The sequence below is a fragment of the Colobus angolensis genome, unplaced genomic scaffold, assembly GCF_000951035.1.
Source record: "Colobus angolensis palliatus isolate OR3802 unplaced genomic scaffold, Cang.pa_1.0 Scaffold61, whole genome shotgun sequence".
Taxonomy (NCBI): Eukaryota; Metazoa; Chordata; class Mammalia; order Primates; family Cercopithecidae; genus Colobus; species Colobus angolensis.
The window spans coordinates 8,389,235-8,397,472 of NW_012119710.1; positions in this window are offsets into that span (position 1 = coordinate 8,389,235).

Here is an 8,238-nt window from a genome sequence, read left to right on the forward strand (position 1 = left end):
TGAGGCGATGCCTCGCCCTGCTTCAGCTCTCGCTGGTTGGGCTGCAGCGGCTGACCAGCACCAATTGTCCGGCACTCCCTAGTTAGATGACCCCAGTACCTCAGTTGAAAGTGCAGAAATCACCAGTCTTCTGTGTCGCTCACACTGGGAGTTGGAGACTGGAGCTGTTCCTATTCGGCCATCTTGCTCCACCCCTCTGCCATATAACTTTTATAAGTTATTACAATCCACACATATAAGACAACATCTCTTTTGAGGAGCTGGCAATCGAAAGGAGCCCAAATACACGAATCAGAGCAAATCCAGAGCAAGTTCTAACTGTTCAGAAAGAGTTGCCTTGTATTTGGACCTCTGGGTGCTATAACGGTCATGAAAATCCTTGTGGAAGAAGCAAAACTGTTGAAGTGTGAAATGAGAGGCAGACCTGAGAAGACTTGACTAATCTGCAAGGGATTCTGGGGTGAGGATGACCGACCCTTCAGACTGTTCTTTTTTTTGTCTTTTTTCTTCTTTTTTTTGAGACAGAGTCTTGCTCTGTCACCCAGGCTGGAGTGCAGTGGCGCGATCTCAGCTCACTGCAAACTCTGCCTTTTGGGTTCACGCCGTTCTCCTTCCTCAGCCTCCCAAGTAGCTGAGACTACAGGCGCCCGCCACCACGCCCGGCTAATTTTGTTTTTGTGTTTTTAGCAGAGACGGGGTTTCACCATGTTAGCCAGGATGGTCTCGCTCTCCTGACCTCGAGATCTGTCCGCCCCCGCCTCCCAAAGTGCTGGGATTACAGGCCTTAGCCACTGCGCCCAGCCCATACTGTTCTTACCATGTAGAAATGGCCAAGCTTGTTTATACTCCTGCCTTCCTCAGTCATCTGATGTGGCTTGCCTGGGAGGTTTTGACATGAGTTGAAGCATCTCTCTAAATTTGAGGCAGACCAATACAGAGTTTGCTCACTGCATTTCTCACCCCTGGGAAGTAAGTCCTTCCTTGAAGGGGCACCTGGGCAGCACATTTTCATATTCACCTGAAGATCAATCCATCTTCATATTCACCTGAAGATCAATCCTGAAAATGGCATGTGACAAGGGCATGCCAAGGGCACTGGGTGATTGAGCCATAAAGGAGGATTTGACCCCAGGTGCAACAGTGAAGTCTTAATTTTCCATTTTGCAATCTCCTGTTTCAGTTTTAGAAACATTATTGTACTTCTCGAACTCAATTTTGAGTTCTGAATTTGAAAATAAGCCTGACTGAGGGCCTGGGAATGCAATTTCGGTATTCTCGATCTTTTCTAAGACATCAGGAGAAAACTGGGACATTTCTCCCAGTTTTATGAGTAGACCCTCTTATTATTTTTCCTTGGAAATTCACGTTTTTCTCTTCTCTAGTGGATAACCATCATATTGAAGAATAATGTTTCTGTAAGCTGTCAATTGCATTATTTTTCTATCATTGTTTGTGACAGGGGATTAATGTGAAAATGAACTACTGTGCCATTCTCTAGATGCTGTGTCAGAATGTCTTTGATAAAACCCTGAAACTTGCTGTTCTTGCCTTATCAACAAAGCTCTCCTACGGTGAGAGAAAAGTAGGTCACAGCGAAGTAGGTCAGAAGGACAAGAAATGGCAAGAGATTCTTGTTGGCTGTTCTAAACGTTTTTCATCCAGTTTTCTCCTTGGTTTATTTCAGGAGTCTTACCAAAAATAGGAGCTAACAAGTCCTATTGGTTGTAAAACTGGTTCAAGTTGGAAATATGTCACTCACAAAAAATTGACTCCTGACTTATTTAAAAAATCAATATGAAAAACCAAAGTTTGAAAACACAGACCCTGAGAGGTAAAATTTATAGTGTCCAAGAGGATGTTAAGCATGTTCTTACTCATATGTGGGATCTAAAAAAACATTGAGTTCCTAGAAAAAGAGACTAAAATTATGGTTATTAGGGGGTTGGATAGGTAGAAGGAAGGGGAGGATAGGGAGAGATTGGTTAATGAATACAAAATTGCAGCTAGATAGGAAGAATAAATTCTAGTGTTCTTTAGCACTGTAGGGTGAATATAGTTAACAATCGTTTATTTTATATGTTTAAAAAGAGAATTTTGAATGTTCCCAATACAAAGAAATGATAAATGTTTGAGTTGATGGATATGCTAATTGCCTTTATTTGATCACTGTACAGTATACACAGGTATGAAAATATGACTCTGTTCCCCATAAATATGCACGATTATGTGTCAACTAAAAATAAAAGGAAAAAAAGTGGATTGTGAGAGTTTCTCCAGCAGAAATATGGTTACACGATAAAAAAGGAGTAATTCTAAATACTGTTTATTGAATCTTAGAACTCAACGCATGTGCCTGTTATTCGGAAGATTTATAAAACCCAAAGGAAAGATGACAGGATTCTAGAATAGCTTAGTTATTTATGGCATTTGGGGAAGCACTTAGAACAATAAAAAAGCTTTTCAAAGCAAACTTAGTGATTTAAAAGCCAAGATTAAGTATTCAAATTAGAGAGACCCTGTCTGCTTGTGACTACTACACTGCTAAAAGTTGGATAAACATTTAACACATTAGGCTGCAAATAGAATGAGTTACTCCAGGTTAAAGTAGAATTACAAGGAAAGAGCCAGATAAACAAGTTTCTCTCCTGTGTTCCATCGGCCTGTAAATTTCTTCTGTAAAATGTGTATAATAGAACCTATCTCATAAGGTCACTGTGAGAAATCACTGAGTTAATAAATGTAAACTATTTAGAAGAGTGCCTAGGGATGAGAATGTACCCCCCAAGAAAACGTTGAGTTCCTAGAAGAAGAGAGTAGAATTGTGGTTATTAGAGTCTTGGATGGATAGCAGGGAGGGGACGATAGGGAGACACACACATACACACACACACACACACACACACACACACACACACTCTTATTGCTATTCTAATTACCTGACAAAGGTAATAATCACCTCTCTCTTTTAAAGTAAAATCCACAAGGATACAGCCCAGGAGCAATGAGGAGATTACTATTGATTTCATTCATCAATTCACAAACTATTTATGAAGGGCCAGACTTTCTAGGGCTCATTTTCACTCTGGAAGACACTAACTTGAACAAGAAGTTCTCTGCCCTTAAAGTAGGCAAGTCAGAAAATAAGCATGTTGAAAACGAAATGCATTCATACATGTACACACATATGCATAGATGGTTATACATATGTCATAAATATAATCTTAGGAAGTGAATAATACTGTGAAGAAAATCTATTTAAGTAATAGGATAGAGAATAACTAGTAGGTGGGGTGAGAGCCTGGTAACTGCGTGACTCTGGGCCTTTTGCTGAATCTTACTTTGCTTGTGTTCCCTCACCTGCAAATGGAGATAGTAACAGTATCTGTCTCACATCTTGTGGGAAAAACTGGTGTCACAATTTACGTATGAAACTCAGATATAATGATGGCAAAGTGATGATAATGTTGATGATAATGTAGTTAAAGCTCAAAATTATTATTATACAGTAGACGGGGAACCTGAGGAAGTGATGTGAGAGCTGAAATCTGCATTTTGACAGGCATAGAGCCATACATGAAAATCTGAGGGAGAATCCTAAGCTGAACGAGCAAGAATTGCATACACCATAAAACCAGTCCAGCTTCTTCATCTGAAGGATAGAGAGATTCTCAGAAGCCATGTTGAGGTTTTTACATTGTATTAGTCACGGTTCTCTAGAGGGACAGAACTAACAGGATAAATGTATACATGAAGCGAAGTTTATTAGGAGAACTGAGTCACATGATCACAAGGGCAGCCTGCAAGCTGAGGAGCCAGGAAGCCAGTCTGAGTCCCAAAACCTCAGAAGCAGGGAAGCTGATAATGCAGACTTCAGTCTGTGGCTGAAGGCCTGAGAGCCCTTGGCAAATCACTAGTATAAGTCCAAGAGTCCAAAAGCTGAAGAACTTGGAGTCTGATGATCAAGGGCAGGAAATATCCAGCAAAATAGTAAGATGGAGGCCAGAAGACTTAGCCAGTGTAGTCTTTCCATGTTCCTCTACCTGCTTTATTCTAGTTGAACTGGCAGCTGATGAGATGGTGCCCCCCAGATTGAGGGTGGGTCTGCCTCTCCCAGTCCACTGACTGAAATGTTAATCTCTCTTGACAACCCCCTCATAGACACACCCAGGAACAATGCTTTGCATCCTTCAATCCAATCAAGTTGATACTCAGTATTAACCATCATATACATCTGTCATTAGATTTATACCTATTTTATATTTTTGATGCTTCTGTAAATTGTGTAATAGTTAATATTAAGATGATTACCAGCATACAGAAACAATTTTGTATTGGCATTGAAGTATTGGATCATGTCATTTGCTAATTAATATTTCTTTCCAATTAATATATTCTATATTTAAATTAATATTTATTTATTCATTCATTATTTATGTATTTATTTTTTTAGAGACAAGATCTTACTCTGTTGCCCAGACTTCATTGCAGTGGTGCAAGCATAGCTCACTACAGGTTTAAACTCCTGGGCTCAATCCATCCTCTCACCTCAGCCTTCAAAGTATCTTTCTAATTTATTTTTAGAGCAGTTTTAGATTTACAGAAAAATTAAGCAGAGTACAGAGAGTTTCCCAATACTCCTCTGCCCTCAACAGTTTCCCCTTTTATTAACATCTTGCAATTGTGTGATATATTTGCTACACTTGATAAACCACAATTATGGGGTAGTTAGGATGACAAAAATAGCATTAAAAAAAAAAAAAAGACATGCACCACTGAATCATATAGCTGAATGGGCACCTTCCCTGATTTTTTTTTTTTCTTTTTTACACTCAATTATTTACCAGATTTGAGTTCCTCTTTCAAAATAGCCTCATTTTCCTATGAGAAAGTACAAAATGAACTTTTCAGGATGATTCTATCATCTCCAGGTTCAATGGATAGCATGTCTCTAAGGATAAGTGAATACAGCAAAATTTATTTCAGGGAACACTGAGGGTCCCTAAGACCTTTACATGGTCCATGATATCAAAACTATTTTCACAGTAATGCTAAAACTTTACTTAGTCTTTTTACTCTTCTTGGCTCACAAGTGAATTGTCAAATATTTTAGAAGCTACCTTAACTATTATATTACAACAGGTTAAACAATGAATCAAAATTGGAATCTAGATGTTTTTTATTAAGTCTAGCATTAAAAGACTTGTAAAAGTGTAATGTGATGCCACACATGTAGGATGTTTTCTTTCTGTTTTGTTTGTTTAGAAAACTTATTATATGTTATTAAATGTTATTTAACATACTTGGTTTATTACTATCTTTAAATAATAAATATTTTATAATTTTCTCAGTATTAATTTCTAATACAGTAGATGACTGTTAGATACAACTTACAAAACCAAAAACTTTTGGGGGCCTTCAATCATTTTTAGGAGTGAAAACTTTTAAGATTGAAATATTTGAGAATTGCTGAGATAAGCAATTAAGTCTGTCCCACTGACCATATTGATTGATTCAGGCAAATATGGACCAAAGTTTGAAATGCTTGGATAAGAGGTCTTCTTTTCCTCTATTATGTGGTACACACATCTGAGGGCTAGACCTCTGAAATCTTTGGTGTTTTTAAAAAGGCATTCAGCCTGAAGATGCAGCCATCACTCAGAGAAGAGCAGAATTCAGAAGAGTAGGAAATTGGATGTGGAGCACTTGTGATATCTTGAATTTCTACAGCAAACTATTCTTAAGGTCTGCCCTACTTGTGAGCTTTTACATGTGTAAGCCAGCAGTTACTCACTGTTGGGTTTGTGATCATCTTACACAATCTAGTGAGAATGAGAAAATGGTTAGATGAGTGAGGTGAAAGAAAGAGATGAGTGAGATTGACAGGCTACAAGTTCCAGTGAGATCGCCAGGCTACAAATTCCACGGGGTTGCCTGGCACCTAAGCATTTTGGGGAAGGTGGGGAAGCAAGTATAAGTCAATTAAATAAAAGTAGTAGATTTCTTCTTCTTCCTCTCATAAGTGGATTTTATTTCACTTTTAAAAAATAGATCACTGAAGCTGGTGGAAAGAAGCATAAGCCCATTTACAAATCAGCCACTTATATAGCATGATCAACCACAGGAGGAAAAGGACAAAAATCTGTTTATATAATGGGGTCATTTAATCCAGGGGCCCCCAACCCGCAGGCCGTGGACTGGTGGCCTGCTAGGAACTGGGCCACACAGCAGGAGGTCAGCAGCAGGCAACCAGGGAAGCTAGATCTGTATTTACAGTCACTCCCATTGGTCACATCACTGCCTGAGCTCCACCTCCTGCCAGATCAGCAACTGCATTAGATCCTCATAGGAGTGTGAACGCTATTGTGAACTCGCATGTGAGGGATGTAAGCCCCGTGCTCATTATGAGAATCTAATGTCTAATGGTCTGAGGTGGAGCTGAGGCAGTGACGCTAGTGCTGGGGAGCAGCTGCCAGTACAGATTAACATTAGCAGAGAGGTTTGACTGCACAGAGACCGTAATAAATCAATTGCTTGCAGACTCATATGAAAACCCTATCAGTGAGTGGCAAGTGACAATGATACGCTGCATCTGTTGGCAGGCTTTATAGTGCCAGGTGAATTAATATACTTAAAAGTGATGTACTTAAACGTTGATATACTTAAAAGTGAGTGGATGGCCTTAAAATTATGTTTGAAACAACTTCAAATCTCTCTACGTTCTGAATTAAAGTCAAGGCGGAATCTCCTGAGATTGCCACAAAAGCACTGAAAAGCCTGCTTCCATTTCCAACATCCTATCTTTATGAAGCAGAGTTTTCAGCAGTGACAGCAACCAATATGGTATTATAGAGTAGATTGGACATAAGCAGCACGCTTCGGGTGACACTCTTTCCCATTGCCCCCAGACGGGACCATTTAGTTGCAGGAAAACTAACACGGCTCCCACTGATTCTACATTACGGTGACTTCTATAATTATTTCATTATATGTTACAACATAATAATAATAGAAAAAAAGGACACAATATATTTAATGAACTAGAGTCATCCTGAAACCATCCCCCCGGCCCTAGTCCATGGAAAAAATTGTATTCCACAAAACTGGTCCCTGGTGCCAAAAAGATTGGAACTGCTGATTTAATCCTTACAACTAGAAACAACAACAACAAAAAAACCCAGAATCTTATTATCTCTGCTTTACAAATGAAGAAACAAACTGGGCAAAGAGAGCTTCAGGTAGGGTCCAGATGGGACCAACGTTCTTGCTCTTAGCCATTCTCTTGGCTTGCTCTGAGCTTTGTGATTAATTCCATAACGGAGGCCGACTCGGGTTATAGACGCAAATAGGATCCAGATTATGGATTCTGAAAATTTTGGTGATTAAAGTGGGGGCAGCATAACACATGAACCTCCTTGAAGCAGGAAATGAAAAGAAGGGGAGAATGGGTATAAACCAGAAAGTGTGTCTGAGGCAGGTGTCAATCAATTCAGAGGTTTATTTCACTACGTTTGAGGATCCACCTGGGAAAAAAGACACAAGCTACAGCAGGATATGTGACCTGTGTTTTTTCCAAAAAGGCTTTGAGGACTTCAATATTGAAGGGGGAAAGAGTGGCATAGGGGAAAGAGGAAAGGAAAAAAGGAGGGTGGGTCGTGAGATAAGTGTTCATATCCTTATGAGGCTTCGATTAGTGCTCACTGAATCCACATGTTACATGTGAAAGGAGAGGACAGAGGAACAGTCAATTGTGCATTCATCTTGTGCTTAGTAAATCTTCATTTTACATAACATAAAACTAGACATAGAGTAGAGGAAGAAGTCAAATATGTATTTGTCTCAGGCCACATGTGTGTGGTCTTTCGGGAAAGGACTGTTATTAATTCTGTTTCAGAGTCAAGCCACAAACTAAATTCCTTCCCAAGGTTAGCTCGGCCTACATTCAGAAATGAACAAGGACAGCTTAAAAGTTAGAAGCAAGATGGAGTCGGTTAGGTCTGATTTCTTTCACTGTCGTAATTTCCTCAGTTATAATTTTTGCAAAGGTGGTTTCAATCCAAGCCCTCTTTCTTTCTGTAACCTCAAGATGGCATATAAGCTTCTAAACCCCATTAAGGCGTAGGAGTAATCACTCTGTGGTTCTTCCCTGTGCATGTTAATAAATTTGTATGCCTTTTCTCCAATTAATCTTCTTTTGTGGGTTTTTTCAGTGAACTTTCAGAAGGTGAAAGGAAAATTTTT